Raw genomic sequence first — 18,128 nt, 5'->3', positions numbered from 1 at the left:
GCAACTCAATGTCTATGGACAGATGAATGGATAAAGAAGATGCGGTACATATATGCAATGCAATATTGTGCTCAGTCATGTCTGACTCTCTGTGACCCTATGGACTGTAGCCCACCGGGTTCATCATCCATGGGATTTTTCAGGCAAGAATGCTGGAGGGGGTTGCCATTTCCACCTCCAGGGGATCTTCCCAACCCTGGGATCAAAACTGCATCTCCTGTGTCTACTTCACTGACAGGTGGATTCTTTAACACTGAGCCACTTGGGAAGCCCACAGTGGAATAATACTCAGCCATAAAAAAGAATGAACCAATGCCATTTGCAGCAACTGGGATGGACCTAGAGCTTATCATACTAAGCGAAGTCAGAGAAAGACAAATATCATATGATATCCTTTTTATGTGGCATCTAAAAAAATTACACAAAAGAACGTATTTACAAAATAGTAACAGATTTAGACTTTGAAAATAAATTTGTGATTACCAAAGGTGAAAGGCAATAAAGCAGAAATAGATGTTTTTCTGGAACTCTCTTGCTTTTTCGCTGGATCATCGAAAAAGTAAGAGAGTTCCAGAAAAGCATCTATTTCTGCTTTATTGACTATGCCAAAGCCTTTGACTGTGTGGATCACAATAAACTGTGGAAAATTCTGAAAGAGATGGGAATACCAGACCACCTTACCTGCCTCTTGAGAAACCTATATGCAGGTCAGGAAGCCACAGGTAGAACTGGACATGGAACAACAGACTGGTTCCAAATAGGAAAAAGAGTACGTCAAAGCTGTATATTGTCACCCTGCTTATTTAACTTACATGCAGAGTACATCATGAGAAACGCTGGGCTAGAAGAAGCACAAGCTGGAATCAAGATTGCCGGGAGAAATATCAATAACCTCAGATATGTAGATGATACCATCCTTATGGCAGAAAGCAAAAAGGAACTAAAAAGCCTCTTGATGAAAGTGAAAGTGGAGAGTGAAAAAGTTGGCTTAAAGCTCAACATTCAGAAAACTAAGATCGTGGCATCTGGTCCCATCACTTCATGAGAAATAGATGGGGAAACAGTGGAAACAGTGGCAGACTTTATTTTTCTGGGCTTCAAAATCACTGCAGATGGTGACTGCAGCCATGAAATTAAAAGACGCTTACTCCTTGGAAGGAAAGTTATGACCAACCTAGATAGCATATTCAAAAGCAGAGACATTACTTTGCCAACAAAAGTTCATCTAGTCAAGGCTATGGTTTTTCCAGTGGTCATGTATGGATGTGAGAGTTGGACTGTGAAGAAAGCTGAGTGCTGAAGAATTGATGCTTTTGAACTGTGGTGTTGGAGAAGACTCTTGAGAGTCCCTTGGACTGCAAGGAGATCCAACCAGTCCATTGTGAAGGAGATCAGCCCTGGGATTTCTTTGGAAGGAATGATGCTAAAGCTGAAACTCCAGTACTTTGGCCACCTCATGTGAAGAGTTGACTCATTGGAAAAGACTCTGATGCTGGGAGGGATTGGGGGCAGGAGGAGAAGGGGATGACAGAGGATGAGATGGCTGGATGGCATCACTGACTGGATGGACGTGAGTCTGAGTGAACTCCTGGAGTTGGTGATGGACAGGCAGGCCTGGCGTGCTGCGATTCATGGGGTCGCGAAGAGTCGGACACGACTGAGCGACTGAACTGAACTGAAAGGTGAAAGGTGGGGAACAATAAATTAGGAATTTGGAATTAACATATACACACTCCTATACATAAAATATAAAATGGGGCTTCCTCAGTGGCTCAAACAGTACAGAATCTGCCTGAAATGCGGGAAGACCCGGGTTCAGTCCCTGGGTTGGGAAGATCCCCTGGAGAGGGGAATGGCTACCCACTCCAGTATTCTTGCCTGGACAATTCCGTGGACGGAGGAACATGGTGGGCTACAGTCCATGAGACTGCAAAGAGTTGGACACAACTGAGTGAGAGAAAGAGTATTATGAGTATATATAAAATAGATAATCAACAGGGACCTACTGTGCAAAAAAGGGAACGTTCAATATTCTGTAATAACCTATATGGGAATAGAATCTAGAAAAGAATGGATATATGTATATGTATAACTGAATCACTTTGCTGTGCATTTGAAACTAATATAATACTGTAAATCAGCTATACTCTAATATAAAATAAAAATTAAATTAAAAAGAAAGGTCTGCATAGATTAAAGGGGAGCGAACACAGACCCCACCCCCACCTGTCAATAGAAGCCTGTCAAAGTCACATCAGAAGAGCTTGCACACTGGGATATTTATTGGCATAACCACCTTTGGAAAATATTGATACAATCTCCAATTGGGGGAGTTGCACACAGATGAGGAGACAATGGTTGTCATATCTAATGTATACTATCTACTAGATTTTACCCAAGGATATATGATAAACATTTCTCCACATAATTATTCTTCCACAATGTCCTTTTATAAAAAGCATTAATTTAAAAAATTCATGTTATCAAAGTAACACATACTCATAAAAAATTCAAAGTGCAGAAATGCATAAAGAAACAATGGGAGGTTTCTTCCTTCTCTCCCCGCTAATTATTCTCTAAGGGTAACAATGAGTTCTACATACCTGTCTAGATTTTCCTTTACACCTATTTAGTCATACACAAGATTTTTTTTTAATAAAAATAAAAATCATGTTATATATTCTTGCTTATTTCACTTTAAAATGCTGTGGCACGAAGTGATGTGTCCTACTCTTTTTAACTGGTGCATAGTATTCTGTTGTCTGCGTTAGGATGTCTCTAATTTGCTTTAAAGACGGGCAGTGTGTTATGAAGCACCTGCTGTTTAGTTTAAGCTAGGCTTTTAGGGCTAGTGAGCTGCTTTTCACAGGAACACCCACTCCAGGAGCAGCCAACCGACTTTTAATCAGAAAAGTCACCCTCCAAGTGCTTCCTCTACTCTTATCTCCCATCAACACTGCTGCATGTCCGACTCTGTGCGACCCCACAGACGGCAGCCCACCAGGTTCCGCTGTCCTTGGGATTCTCCAGGCAAGAACACTCGAGTTGGTTGCCATTTCCTTCTCCAATGCATGAAAGTGAAAAGTGAAAGTGAAGTTGTGTCTGACTCTTAGCGACCCCATGGACTGCAGCCTAACAGGCTCCTCTGTCCATGGGAGTTTCCAGGCAAGAGTACTGGAGTGGGGTGCCATTGCCTTCTCTGCCCATCAACACTAGATTTTGCTAATTAGCAGAATGACATAGCAAGTGAATCTGCACAACGGGTATTCCCAATGGGCTCTTACTGTTGCATTGAGAAGTATTCAAGGTACATAGATTGGCTGAATAATTTTAGAGACGCTCTCCAAACTTGCACAGACAGGGCAGCTGGATCTAGGCAGGTGTGTAGCCTGTGCTCAGGGACACCTCTGGGTGGATCCCTAAGGGCCCTTTGTTCTGCCATGAATTTGGATATTCTGATTGCCTGATGCTGCCTTCAAGGCTAACGGAATCTTGCTTCTAGAGTACTGTGGCCTCCACCTTAAATGCTTTTTGCATGTTAGGACCAAGCTGGGACCCCTTTAGATACACAGGAGGTTGTACCACTGTTGTTTAGGCCTGCTTGTTAATTTCAACCTGGCTGATTTGGGCCTGAGGCTCACTCTTGTTACAACCTGGTGGCTAGATGGGGAAGCTACAAAAGAGCCTTGAAGACTGCCTGACCAAATTGGCCTTGGTCAGCTCACAACATTATGGATGGATCATAATTTATTTTTCCAAACCCATTTTAACAGGCATTTAGAATGCTTCCAATGTTTTTCCTTTACGTTAAACACTGCGGTACCATCCATTTCACAAAATGTTTGTATAAAATGTTTTTTTGCATAAAATTTTTAGCTTAATAATTACATGCTATTTCATTGAAGCAATGCACCCTAATTTATTCATCTCATCCCCTGTTTTTGTATCTTAGGCTTTGGTGGAATCTGTATCTGAACCCAGGTCTGATTGATGCGAGCCCAAGTCTTTTCTAATACTTCTAGACAGAATTGTCTGGAAGATGGAACCTGGGAGTAAAGTGCCAAGGAGCTAATAGTGGATGTTGCTCTTTTCCCAGTTCCTATTTGGGGATTCCACCCTAGACCTTAGTTGACTTTTCACCTCCTCGGGTCTGCTTAAAGTGATTCCCCACCCTGGTTACACGTATGAGTCTCTGAACAAACATAAGAAATCCTGGTGTTACAGAATCTAATTTTCAAACCCAGGAAGGTGCAAAGCTCAGATCGTCAGTATATGGAGTTAAATATAATCTCATGCACTGAGCAATACATTTAACATCCTAATTAATAATTCAGAGCATCAAGTGCAGTGTGGAAAGATATTATGTCTGTGCTGCCTGTTTGTGGGAAAATCTGCTACCTAACTGCATTCCTCTCACCTTTCACCACCCACCAAAAAAGCAAACCAGAGACGTTTGCCCAAAAGTGGCAAGCATATATTAATGACAAAGGGCAGGAAAAAATTATTAACATTTACTGGTGGTAACGCTACAGAATAGGGAAGGACTTCTTTAAATTGTATCTTCTGAGACAATGGAGATTCGATGTGGATTTTTGCCTTCATTATAGTGTTTTATAGTCTGTGTTCCTAAGAATTGGGTCAGATTTTGCATTATGTCTGTGATTTATCTTGGAATGTCCAATATTTACAGTCCTATAATGCCACGTTAATACTGGAGTTTTTAAGTTAGAGGAGGCTTTTTTAATTGAAATGATAACAACTCTCCCCCCATACCATACATTCTATACACACTTCAATGTGACTCATTTTTTTTCAAAATGAATTCATCTGTAATTTCCCCTGCTGCAGTTTCATCCTCCCACTTCACACACAACTTTTAACCTGGCCCAAGGCAGCAAAAGAGGCATTCTATATTTTCTGATTCTCCAGAGCTGAATTTCCAGACGTACAAGCTGGATTTAGAAAAGGCAGAGGAACCAGAGACCAAGTTGCCAACATCCAATGGATCATAGAAAAAGCAAGGGAATTCCAGAAAAACATCTACTTCTGCTTCACTGACTTCATAATTTACATTCGTTATCTTATAAATAAATTCACTCTTATAAATAAATTCATTATCTTATAAATTCGTTATCTTATAATTTACACTGCTTCATAATTTATATTCGTTATCTTATAAAGCCTTTAACTGTGTAGATCACAGCAAACTATGGGAAATACTTAGAGAGATGGGAATACCAGACCATCTTACCTGTCTCCTGAGAAACCAGTATGCAGGTCAAGAAGCAACAGTTAGAACTAGACATGGAACACGGACTGGTTCAAATTTGGGAAAGGAGTATGTCAAGGCTGTATTTTGTCACCCTGTTTATTTAATTTCTGTGCAGAGTACATCATGCAAAATGCATGGCTGGATGAAGCTCAAGCTGGAATCAAGATTGCCAGGAGAAATATCAACAACCTCAGATAGGCAGATGACACCACCCTAATGGCAGAAAGCAAAGAAGAACTAAAGAGCCTCTTGATGAAACTGAAAGAGGAGAGTCAAAAAGCTGGCTTAAAAGTCAACATTCAAAATACTGAGATCATGGCATCTGGTCCCATCACTTCATGGGAAACAGATGGGCAAAAAAATGGAAACAGTGACAGACTTTATTTTCTTGGGCTCCAAAATCACTGCAGACGGTGACTGCAGCCATGAAATTAAAAGCTGCTTGCTCCTTGAAGAAAAGCTATGACAAACCTACACAGCATATTAAAAAGCAGAGACATCACTAGGGTGACAAAGGTCTGTCTAGTCAAAGCTATGGTCAGTTGTTGGAGAAGACTCTTGAGAGTCTTGGACAGTAGGAAGAGCAAAGCAGTCCATCCTAAAGGAAATCAACCCTGAATATTCATTGGAAGGACTGATGCTGAAGCTGAAGCTCCTGTGTTTGGCCACCTGATGTGAAGAACTGACTCACTGGAAAAGACCTTGATGCTGGGAAAGACTGAAGGCAGGAGGAGAAGGGGGTGACAGAGGATGAGATGGTTAGATGGCATCACCGACTCAACAGACATGAGTTTGAACAAACTCCAGGAGACAGTAAAGGACAGGGAAGACTGGCAGGCTGCAGTCCATGGGGTCACAAAGAGTCAGATATGACTGAGCAACTGAACAATAAACAACCAACCAGAGTAGTTTATCATTCGTTATCTTATATAACAAGGTGCTTCCTTAATTGGAATTTTAATTTGTTTCTAGGTAAGCGAAGTTGCTTGTTAAAAGCTGTTTGGGTCTTGTTTTTAAGTTCATGCAGTACAGCTTTATTTGTTTGAAAAAACTGCAAATAGCCTGAAAGTCTACCAATTAGAAGACTTGCAGTTAACTAAGTGACAGTATCTTCATTCTTTGAAATACTCTGCAGCTGAAATAAGAACAGAAAGCCCTATGAATTGATTGTAAAGATATCCTGTTAGGCGGGGGGAAAAAAAAGATTTTCTGTTAAGTGAAAAAAAAATAAAAGAGCAAAACACTGTGTATTGTATGCTACCATTTATGTAGAAAGGAAGGAAATATGCATATCTATACACATATCTTTGGCTCCATCCCTTCATTCTTTCTGGAGTTATATCTCCACTGATCTCCAGTAGCATATTGGGCACCTACAGATCTGGGGAGTTCCTCTTTCAGTATCCTATCATTTTGCCTTTTCATACTGTTCATGTGGTTCTCAAGGCAAGAATAGTGAAGTGGTTTGCCATTCCCTTCTCCAGTGGGACCACATTCTGTCAGACCTCTCCACCATGACCCGCCCGTCTTGGGTAAGATGGTAGGTATTGCAAGAGGGCGTCTGAGGGCAGACACACTGAAACTAATCACAGAAAACTAGCCAATCTGATTACACGGACCACAGCCTTGTCTAACTCAGGCAGGATACATTATTGTTATATAGACCTACTCCCATAATTTACATTTTAAGATAACAGGATTAGCCAGAAGGTTTAATCCAGAGACTGTCCTCAGGCAGGATACATTATTGTTATATAATCCTAAGGAATGTAGAGGATGAAAAAGTTTGTCCTTTCTTCCTCCTTGAGAATTCTAGACCCCTTTCTCCTGATTCCAAAATTCTCCAAGCCAGGCTTCAGCAATACGTGAACAGTGAACTTCCAGATGTTCAAGCTGGTTTCAGAAAAGGCAGAGGAACCAGAGATCAAATTGCCAACATCCGCTGGATCATCGAAAAAGCAAGAGTTCCAGAAAAACATCTATTTCTGCTTTATTGACTATGCCAAAGCCTTTGACTGTGTGGATCACAATACACTGTGGAAAATTCTGAAAGAGATGGGAATACAGACCACCTGACCTGCCTCTTGAGAAACCTATATGCAGGTCAGGAAGCAACAGTTAGAATTAGACATAGAACAACAGATGGGTTCCAAATAGGAAAAGGAGCACGTCAAGGCTGTATATTGTCACCCTGCTTATTTAACTTATATGCAGAGTACATCATGAGAAACGCTGGGCTGGAAGAAGCACAAGCTGGAATCAAGATTGCCAGGAGAAATATCAATAACCTCAGATATGCAGATGATACCACCCTTATGGCAGAAAGTGAAGAGGAACTAAAAAGCCTCTTGATGAAAGTGAAAGTAGAGAGTGAAAAAGTTGGCTTAAAGCTCAACATTCAGAAATGAAGATCATGGCATCTGGTCCCATCACTTCATGGGAAATAGATGGGGAAACAGTGGAAACAGTGGCTGACTTTATTTTGGGGGGCTCCCAAATCACTGCAGATGGTGACTGCAGCCATGAAATTTAAAAATGCTTACTTCTTGGAAGGAAAGTTATGACCAACCTAGATAGCATATTGAAAAGCAGAGACATTACTTTGCCAACAAAGGTCCGTCTAGTCAAGGCTATGGTTTTTCCAGTGGTCATGTATGGATGTGAGAGTTGGACTGTGAAGAAAGCTGAGCGCTGAAGAATTGATGCTTTTGAACTGTGGTGTTGGAGAAGACTCTTGAGAGTCCCTTGGACTGCAAGGAGATCCAACCAGTCCATTCTGAAGGAGATCAGCCCTGGGATTTCTTTGGAGGGAATGATGCTGAAGCTGAAACTCCAGTACTTTGGCCACCTCATGTGAAGAGTTGACTCATTGGAAAAGACTCTGATGCTGGGAGGGATTGGGGGCAGGAGGAGAAGGGGACAACAGAGGATGAGGTGGCTGGATGGCATCACTGACCCGATGGACGTGAGTCTGAGTGAACTCCGGGAGTTGGTGATGGACAGGCAGGCCTGGCGTGCTGCGATTCATGGGGTCGCAAAGAGTCGGACACAACTGAGCGACTGAACTGAACTGATACATGCATCTATATGTATAGAGAGAGATATTGGTGGCTCAGCAGTAAAGAATCTGCCTGAAATGCAGGAGACGTGGGTTCAGTCTCTGAGTCAGGAAGATCCCCTGGAGAAGGAAATGGCACCCCAGTAGAATACTAGTATTCTTGCCTGGAGAACTCTATGACAGAGGAGCCTGGAGGGCTATAGTCCATGGGGCCGCAAAAGAGTTGCACAGGACTTAGGGACTAAATAACAACAAATTGACTTGTATGGACATACAGACATTTCTGAAAGAAACACAAGAAACTGATAAAATTAGTTGCTCTAGGGGAGAGGATCTGGGTGGCTGAAAACCAGTGTAGAAGGCAGACTTTCTCTTATACACCCTTTGATATCTTTTGAATTTTGAAGCATGTAAATGTATGAGTTGTTCAAAAAAGAAATGATGAAAATTTAAAAACAAACAAAAAGGAAAGCAAAACAATAGAAGTATTGACCTTGGCTCACCAGGATCCCTGAACCACCTCTCCTAGCTATGACAGACAGCCCAGCGGAGGGGTATAACAAGACCTTCTTTTGTGGCTGGATGTGGCTTAAATCCCATCTCCAGCTAAAGACAAAGGAAGATGTTGAGGGGGGAGACAGTCAGTTATGGGAGATTATCAGGAAGAGCACAGTAAACAAGGTGGTATCTTGAGCCATTTCAGGGAGTTACTCAGTATTCCTGGGGCTCTTTTATGAATACAGGAGATATTCATGTTACTAAACTTCTATTTGTTTTTCTCCTGTTCATCTGCCTTTTATTACAGCAGGTTCTCAGCCAAGACCCCTGGAGAAGGAAATGGCAACCCACCCCAGTATTCTTGTCTGGGAAATCCCATGGACAGAGGAGCCTGGTGGGCTAGAGTCCATGGGGTGGCAGAGAGTTGGACACAACTGAGCACTTGTCAGCAACAGCTCAGCCAAGAACCCAGAGGGTGGAGGGAAAATGATTTTCACTCCCCTACAGACTGAATGATATGAAAGTATCCTGTTAGTTACTTTGGGAGTGATATTCGTATTGCAGTTATGTTTACAAGGATTCTTTCTCTTGAAAAGAGAAATACCTACCTTAAAAAGATAGGTATTTGTGGATTTGAAGTATTTGTGGATAAAAGAATATGATGGCTGGGATTTGCTTTACAAAATTCAGTAGGATCATATAAGGGAAAAGAATTGAAGAAAAAAATATATATATAAAACTGAATCACTTGACTGTACACCTGAAGCATTATAAATCAACTATACTTCAATTTTTAAAAAATAAAACTGATTATGGAATTCCCTGGTGGTCCAGTGGTTAGGACTCCACACTTTCACTGCTGAGGGCCCACGTTTAATCCCTGGTCGGGGAACTAAGATGCCACAAGTCACCTGGTGCAGCCAAAAAAATGAATAGCAAAATAAAATTGCTTATATATAAAGCCAAAGAAATATCCAGTAGGGAGGACATGGGGGAAGGAAAAAGTGAGTGGGGTATAGATGAAGTGAGATTGGACATAAATGGATACTAATTATGCTGGCTGATGGGTACTTGGGGTTCACTGTGTTATTTTCTCTTTTTTGTGTAAGTTTGAAAATGTTAAAAAAATGCAAAAAAAAAAAAAATGCCCACAAAGACCACGTGAACTTATTTAACCCCAAATCAAGTGTAAAACCTGCCCTACCAAGTTTGTGTCTATACTATTTGTTCCTGGGCTAGGTTGATCTTTTGATCTCTTCGTCTCCCTGAAGTGAAGATCTTGTTTAAACTGACACTTCAGCCCAGCGCCTGAGTTTCTTGCTGGGCACATGGAGGCAGCAGAAGAAAGAGGTTTTAAAGGGAGAGTCCTGGGCACATTCATATTATATGTACCCAGGGGGGTGCTAGTGGTAAAGAATCCACCTGCTGATGCGGGCTTGATGCCAGGGCCAGGAAGATCCCCTAGAGGAGGAAATGGCAACCTGATGGAATTCCAGTTGAGCTATTTCAAATCCTAAAAGATGATGCTGTACAAGTGCTGCACTCAATATGCCAGCAAATTTGGAAAATGCAGCAGTGGCCACAGGACTGGAAAAGGTCAGTTTTCATTCCAATGCCAAAGAATGCTCAAACTACCGCACAATTGCACTCACCTCACACGCTAGTAAAATAATGCTCAAAATTCTCCAAGCGAGGCTTCAACAATATGTGAACCATGAAATTTCAGATATTCAAGCTGGTTTCAGAAAAGGCAGAGGAACCAGAGATCAAATTGCCAACACCTGCTGGATTATCAAAAAAGCAGGAGAGTTCCAGAAAAACATCTATTTCTGCTTTATTGACTATGCCAAAGCCTTTGACTGTGTGGATCACCATAAACTGTGGAAAATTCTGAAAGAGATGGGAATACCAGACCACCTTACCTGCCTCTTGAGAAATCTGTATGCAGGTCAGGAAGCAACAGTTAGAACTGGACATGGAACAGCAGATGGGTTCCAAATAGGAAAAGGAGTACGTCAAAGCTGTATATTGTCACCTTGCTTATATAACTTATATGCAAAGTACATCATGAGAAACGCTGGGCTGGAAGAAGCACAAGCTAGAATCAAGATTGCTGGGAGAAATATCAATAACCTCAGATATGCAGACGACACCACCCTTATGGCAGAAAGCGAAGGAGAACTAAAGAGCCTCTTGATGAAAGTGAAAGAGGAGAGTGAAAAAGTTGGCTTAAAGCTCAACATTCAGAAAACTAAGATCATGGCATCTGTTCCCATCACTTCATGGGAAATAGATGGGGAAACAGTGGAAATAGTGGCAGACTTTATTTTTGGGGGCTCCAAAATCACTGCAGATGGTGATTGCAGCCATGAAATTAAAAGATGCTTACTCCTTGGAAGAAACGTTATGACCAACCTAGACAGTATATTAAAAAGCAGAGACATTACCAACAAAGGTCTGTCTAGTCAAGGATGTATGGATGTGAGAGTTGGACTATAAAGAAAGCTGAGCACTGAGGAATTGATGCTTTTTAACTGTGGTGTTGGAGAAGACTCTTGAGAGTCCCTTGGACTGCAAGGAGATCCAACCAGTCCATCCTAAAGGAGATCAGTCCTGAATATTCATTGGAAGGAATGATGTTGAAGCTGAAACTCCAATACTTTGGCCACCTGATGCAAAGAGCTGACTTATTTGAAAAGACCCTGATGCTGGGAAAGATTGGAGGTGGGAGGCGAAGGGGACGGCAGAGGATGAGATGGTTGGATGGCATCACCGACTCAATGGACACGAGTCTGAATAACCTCTGGGAGTTGGTGATGGACAGGGAGGCCTGGCGTGCTGCAGTCCATGGGGTCACAAAGAGTCGGACACAACTGAGTGACTGAAGCAAACCTGGGCACAAGCCCGGAGCCCCCATCTGGGCACAGCCGCTTAGAAGTGGGCAAGTTACTCAGCTTCACTCTGCCTTAGTTTCCTCATACATGCAACAGGAATAAAGAAAATAATATCCCCCCAAGGCCTGTTAGATGCTTGTGAACCGTGGTGTTGGAGAAGACTCTTGAGAGGCCCTTGAACTGCAAGGAGATCGAACCAGTTAGTCCTAAAGGAAATCAGTCCTGAATATTCATTGGAAGGACTGATGCTGAAACTGATGCTCCAATACTTTGACCACCAGATATGAAGAACTGACTCATTGGAAAAGACCCCGAGGCTGGGAAAGACTGAAGGCAGGAGGAGAAGGGGACGACAGAGATGGATGAGATGGTTGGATGGCATCACCAACTCGATGGACATAAGTTTGAGCAAGCTCTGGGAATTGGTGATGGACAGGGAAGCCTGGTGTGCTGCAGTCAGTCCATGGGGTTGCAGAGAGTCAGATATGACTAAGCGACTGAACTGAAGGTCTGTTAGAAGGATTAGAGAAGATGCTATACAGAGTTTTAGTATAATGCCTGACATAAGGCTCAAAATTGTTGATTATTATTAATATCAGGCACTCAAAGAATACTTCTTGAATATGAATGCTTGGATGAATAAAGGTGTGTGAGAGACAGGATCATTACACAATCTATCATTTTGTAATCTGCCTTATTTTGAAAACATATTTAAATAGCACAGGGAACTATATTCAGGATCTTGTAATAGCCTATAAGAGATAAGAATCTGAAAAAGAATATGTGTATATATATAACTGACTCACTCTGCTGTACACCTGAAACCAACACAACATTTAAATCAACTCTACTCTGCTCACAAAGTTTTTAAAAACATTCGATATCTTCCAATAGCCTTGGTTGTCAAAGAAAGCTTTAAATTAGTTCAAATTTGCCATACAGTTTTTTTGTGTGTGTGTGGTTTAACTTATTAATTTGGGGTCTTATTGGCAATAATAGTGCACAGCCAGAAGAATTCATGGTGAAAAATGTATTATTTAGCATACACTTTTTGGTATTCTATAGTTTCAAACTTCAGGGATTTCTTAATGAGAAATGTGAGGTTTATACATCTGGCTAATTGATTGTTGAGAAGGATAGATACTTGTTAAACATAAAATGGGGATATATTTTTCCTATGCTTTGTTAATTTAGAAAAATTAATTCAATTAAGACTCAATTCTGGGGACAAGGGGAGATCACGGGGTGTCCATCAATGGGTGTAAAGTTTCAGTCATGCAAGACGAAGTTCTACAGAATTCCCTGGTGGTCCAGTGGTTAGGGCTCAGTACTTTCACTGCCAAGGGCCAGGGTTCAATCTCTGGTTGGAGAACTAAGATCCTATAAGCTGTGCATGGTGCGGTAGAAAAAAAATAAAAAGATGAAGTTTTAGAACTCTGCGGTATAGCCCTGTAGCTATAGCTAACAATATTGTATTGTGAGGGCCTTCCCTGGCAGTCCAGTGGTGAAGACACCACACTTCCACTGCAGGGGACATGAGTTCCATCCGTGGTCAGGGAATTAAGATCCCACATGCCATGTGGTGCAGTCCAAAAAAAAAAAAAATATATATATGTATATATATATAGTAGCGTGCACTTAAAAATTCAAGAGGGACTTCCCTAGTGGTCCAGTGGTTAAGAACACATCTGCCCATGGAGGGGACACAGGTTCAATCCCTGGTCCGGGAAGATCTCACATGCCACAGGGCAACTGAGCCCGTGCACTGCAACTCCCGAAGCCTGCGCATCCTAGAGCCGGTGCTCCAAAACAAGAGAAGCCTCCACAACGAGAAACCCGCCCACAGCAGCAAAGACCCAGTGCAGCCATAAACAAATAAATGAAACAATTATTTAAAAGACAGTTTAAGAGGGTATATCTCATGTTAAGTGTTCCTACCACAATTAAAAAAAAGAGAGAGACTCAACTTTAAAGCTTCTGGGCAGAAGTCTGTTCATGCTTAAGTTTTTCAGGAAGCAGTAAACATCAAAAAAGGTGTTGAGCTCAAGAAAGCACCTATTGCTGCCTATCAGATCATCTCAAAATTTAGTGACTTAAAATAACAACAATCATTTTAATATTATTCCTCATGGTTCTAGGGGCTCACAGGGCCCAGCAAAAAGGGGGTGAGTAGGGAGGTTAGACAGTACAAGCATGACAGAAGAGGGGCAACAGTTTTGAATGAGAGCAGAGTTGGCTATAGAAGTTGCTAAGTCCTGCCCCCAAGGCCACAGGTGCAAGGACTTGCACCAAGGCCAGAAGAGCAGAGCCCAGAACCAAGGTCACCTCCAAAGCTGACTGAGCCCCTTTGTAACCATCACCAAAAGCCCACTGATCATCACTAACAAGCTTCCTGACTCCCAATCAGGTGAAGATGCCCACTCCAGTAAATACCCTATAGTGCCCCAACCAACCACCTAATGCCAGCCTTCTAGCAGAAATTTCCTTTGTCTTGAGGCTATAAAAAGGAAAAAGGAAAGTGAAGTCGCTCAGTTGTGTCTGACTCTTTGTGACCCCATGGACTGTAGCCTACCAGGCTCCTCTGTCCATGGGATTTTCCAGGCAATAGTACTGGAGTGGATTGCCATTTCCTTCTCCAGGGAGGCTATAAAAGTTGGCTGCTGCTGCTAAGTTGCTTCAGTCGTGTCCGACTCTGTACGACCCCAGAGATGGCAGCCCACCAGGCTCCCCCGTCCCTGGGATTCTCCAGGCAAGAACTCTGGAGTGGGTTGCCATTTCCTTCTCCAATGCATGAAAGTGAGAAGTGAAAGTGAAGTCGCTCAGTCATGCCCGACTCTTTACGACCTCATGGACTGCAGCCTACCAGGCTCCTCTGTCCATGGGATTTTCCAGGCAAGAGTACTGGAGTGGGGTGCCATCGCCTTCTCTGTGTATTTGTCTACGTCTTGTTTTTTCACTAGAGTGTAGTTCTAGAACTTAAGCACAGGAGTTTCAGTCCACAAAATCTGTTGACTCTCCCTGGTCTGTCAGGAGTTGTCGGCCCGCTGCACCCACAGTGCCCACATAATCTCTGCTCTTTGTTCTTAATAAACTCACTCCTTTCTGCAATATTCTGTGTCCGGAAATTCTTTTCCAACCTGCACTCGCACTGTCTCAACAGAAGTGACATGGAAGCCTGGGAGATGCTGGCGAGTAGAGACTGTAGAGAAAAGCCAAGGGGCTGGAGATGGGGCCAGAAACACATGCCCATGTCTTTTATGTTCCACAGACAGGTTAGGCTGGTGTGGTGTGGTTTTAGAACACGTTTGCAAACCCTTTGACACAGCAAGATATGGAATCTAATTCCCCTCTCTCTGAATGAGGGTTGGCCTTAGAGATTCCATTCTAATGAACAGAATTTGGCAGAAGCAATGTTGCATGACTTTTGAGGCGAGATCATGACAGCCTATATGACTTCTGCCTAATTCTATCCCTTTGGGAATACATATCTTTACAGCCCTGAGCTCCCGTATAAGAAGTCTGTTACAGGCTTCCCTGGTGGCTCAGTGGTAAAGAATCCACCTGCCAATGCAGGAGACATGGGTTTGACCCCTGATCCAGGAAGACCCTACATGCTGTGGAGCAAGTAAGCCCATGTGCCACAACGATTGAGCCTGTGCTCTAGAGCCCGGGAGCCGCAACTACTGAGCCCATGTGCCCTGGAGCTTGTACTCCGCAATAAGAGAAGCCACTGCAATGAGAAGCCTGTGTACAGAAACTAGAGAGAAGCCCGAGTAGCAATGAAAACCCAGCACAGCCCCAAATAAATAATATAAATTGATTCTCTTAAAAAAAAATAGAAATTGGTTACCCTGAAGCCACCATGCAGAGAGACCATATAGAGGGATGCCCAAGAAGCCCAGTTATACCAGCTTCCACGTGTGCTAAGTCTTCCCAGCTCAGGTATTGAACATACAAGCGAAGAAGCCTTTAAGATGTCCCCAGCCTCAACATTTTTTCTATTTTTTAATGGGAGGCTATTGTTTTACAACAATGTGTTGGTTTCTGCTGTACAACAGTGCAGATCAGTCACAATTATATATCTCTTCTCCCCATTGAGCCTCCCTCTCCCCCTCTCATCCCACCCCTCTAGGTCATCACAGAGCACCAGGCTAGACTCCGGGTGCCATACAGCAACTCCCCACTGGCTATCCGTTTTACACATGATAGCATATGTATGTCAATGCTACTTTCTCAGTTCATTCCACTCTTCTCCTTCCTGCTCTCTGTCCACAAGTCTGTTATCTACATCTGTCTCTCCATTCCTTCCCTGTACAGCCTCAACATTTAATAGACACATATAAAGCATTGTGCCCAATAGAAGATACGTTCTATTGAAGCAACTGTGGAAAATTTATAAAAAATTTACCAAGGCTTAGTGTTCAAAGAAAACTTGAATATATTTCCCAAAAGGAATCATATAAGCCATATTATCTGACCATAATATGATAAAATTAGAAAGTAACAAGAACAAATAGCCCCTAACTCAACATTGTAAATCAACTATACTTCAATTAGAAAAAAAAAAAAAAAAAACAAATAGCCCAAATAACCTATCTTTTGGAGATCTAAAAATATCCTTTCCCTCACATAAATCAACAAGAATAAGCAAATGTTTTATCTAGGAAGGGGAAGTTGCAATATTAATTTAATGATAATCAAAGGGGAATCTTTAAATAGGAAGATGAGTTACTAAAACACAGATCAAATGAAAACTTAAAAAACAGTAAGGAGAATCTATGATGATTGCTTAATTTGGAGGCTTAGTGACCCAGGTTCTTTCCACATTTCTACTCTGCCATCCTCAGTTGTCAGTCCCTCTCCTCATGCTCACAAAATGGCTGCATCAGCTCCAGGTATCACATTCTCACACAACATTCCAAGGCCAGAAGGGAGGAGTCTTATCTCTTTCCTTGTGCTCCTCTTTGAAAGGAAAACCTTCCTTGAAGCCTCCCAGCAGACTTCTCTATCTTAATCTTTGGTCAAAATTGCACCACACTTCTTTTCCTGACTTCCCTGGTGGCTCAGACGGTAAACCATCTGCCTACAATGCGGGAGACCCAGGTTCAATCCCTGGGTCGGGAAGAGCTCCTGGAGAAGGGAATGGCAACCCACTCCAGTATCCTTGCCGTACTCTCTCCCAAAAAAGCAGCTCAAAGAAATATTTTTATTTTTTGAGTCCCTGGTGGCTCAGATGGTAAAGTGTCTACCTACAGTGTGGGAGACCTGGGTTCGATCCCTGGGTGAGGAAAATCCTCTGGAGAAGGAAATGGCAACCCACTCCAGTTCTCTTGCCTGGAAAATCCCATGGACGGATGAGCATAGTAGGCTACAGTCCATGGGTTCGCAAAGAGTCGGACACGACTGAGTGACTTCACTTCACTTCTTTTCCTGAACCAATCACTGGTAAGGGAAATGGAATTACTAACTGAGTAATTAGTTTTAATTGTCAGGATTCACTGCCAGCTCCACTCCTGGGCTGGGGAGGGGCCCAGCTTTTCCTGAGTCACAAAGCCTTCCATAAATGAACACAATCTAGGTTTTGTAAGAGAATGGCTGTGGGGTAAGAGACCGATAATGATAGTCATAACCTGTCCCTTGAGGCAGCCACTTGCATCAAAACATAATATATTCTTTTTCCTTTTAAAGTACTTCACCAGTCTGTATGAACAAAACTTTCTCAAATATTAATAGATCTATTAAATGATAAATCAAACAAATTATAGTTTCAAAGACAGTGAACTTAAAAATTTCCTGGACATTCTGGTACCATACATTCTGGTACAATTTCAACTTAAAATTCTAAGTCTACACCAGTAACACATTTTAAGCACAGTCACGAGGCTGTTACTTGAATTGACTATATCTGCTTAAACATTACACATACATAAAGTGCCCAGTTTGCCCAGATTCTTACGAGAAAGTATGGGCTACTCTTAAACATTTCTAAATTTAATTAGAAATCTTCCCTGGGTCAAAAGATGTTACTCAGTAAGGAACATGGTTATCATCCCAGTGAAATGAAGTTATTTTTGACCTGAAATTTTGGCCACACATGAGCTCAGGAAAGGCAGAGAGTGGGGCAATTCCTCTCACACCCACTAAGGAAACCATTATATCATCTTCTCAGCATGCTTGAGGTTGCAAAAGGAATCTGTGTCAACATTTAGAGTTGCTATGTCAATGATTATATAACTCCAAGGGGTGGTCTTGGGTCCCTGACATTACCTAATTCTTCAACCTTCTCACTTAAATCAACAAGGCCCCCCAGCTTGAGTATCCCACTAGAGTCTTTGTTTCTTGAATTCTTAAAAGGTATGTATATATTTTCCTGAAGAAGACTCTTGAAAGTCTCCTGGACTGCAAG

At 42.2% G+C, this 18,128-nt stretch overlaps 1 long non-coding RNA gene across 3 annotated transcripts in view; it reads right to left on the bottom strand.

Moving 5' to 3' along the window:
* Nucleotides 1–1,067: 1,067 nt before the first annotated feature.
* LOC147340181 (uncharacterized) overlaps nt 1,068–18,128 on the bottom strand; it is a 274,415-nt gene continuing 257,354 nt past the window's right edge. For all 3 annotated transcript variants that reach the window (XR_015158636.1, XR_015158638.1, XR_015158640.1), the window contains one exon: nt 1,068–1,675. This is a non-coding gene — a long non-coding RNA (uncharacterized LOC147340181). The remainder of the gene's footprint in view (nt 1,676–18,128) is intronic.

The sequence above is a fragment of the Bos grunniens genome, chromosome X (genome assembly GCF_055505025.1).
Source record: "Bos grunniens cultivar Pamir isolate PY7600 chromosome X, Bosgru_T2T1.0, whole genome shotgun sequence".
Classification (NCBI taxonomy): domain Eukaryota; kingdom Metazoa; phylum Chordata; class Mammalia; order Artiodactyla; family Bovidae; genus Bos; species Bos grunniens.
The sequence above is the reverse complement of the archived record's forward strand: the minus strand, read 5'-3'. Positions and strand labels throughout refer to the sequence as shown.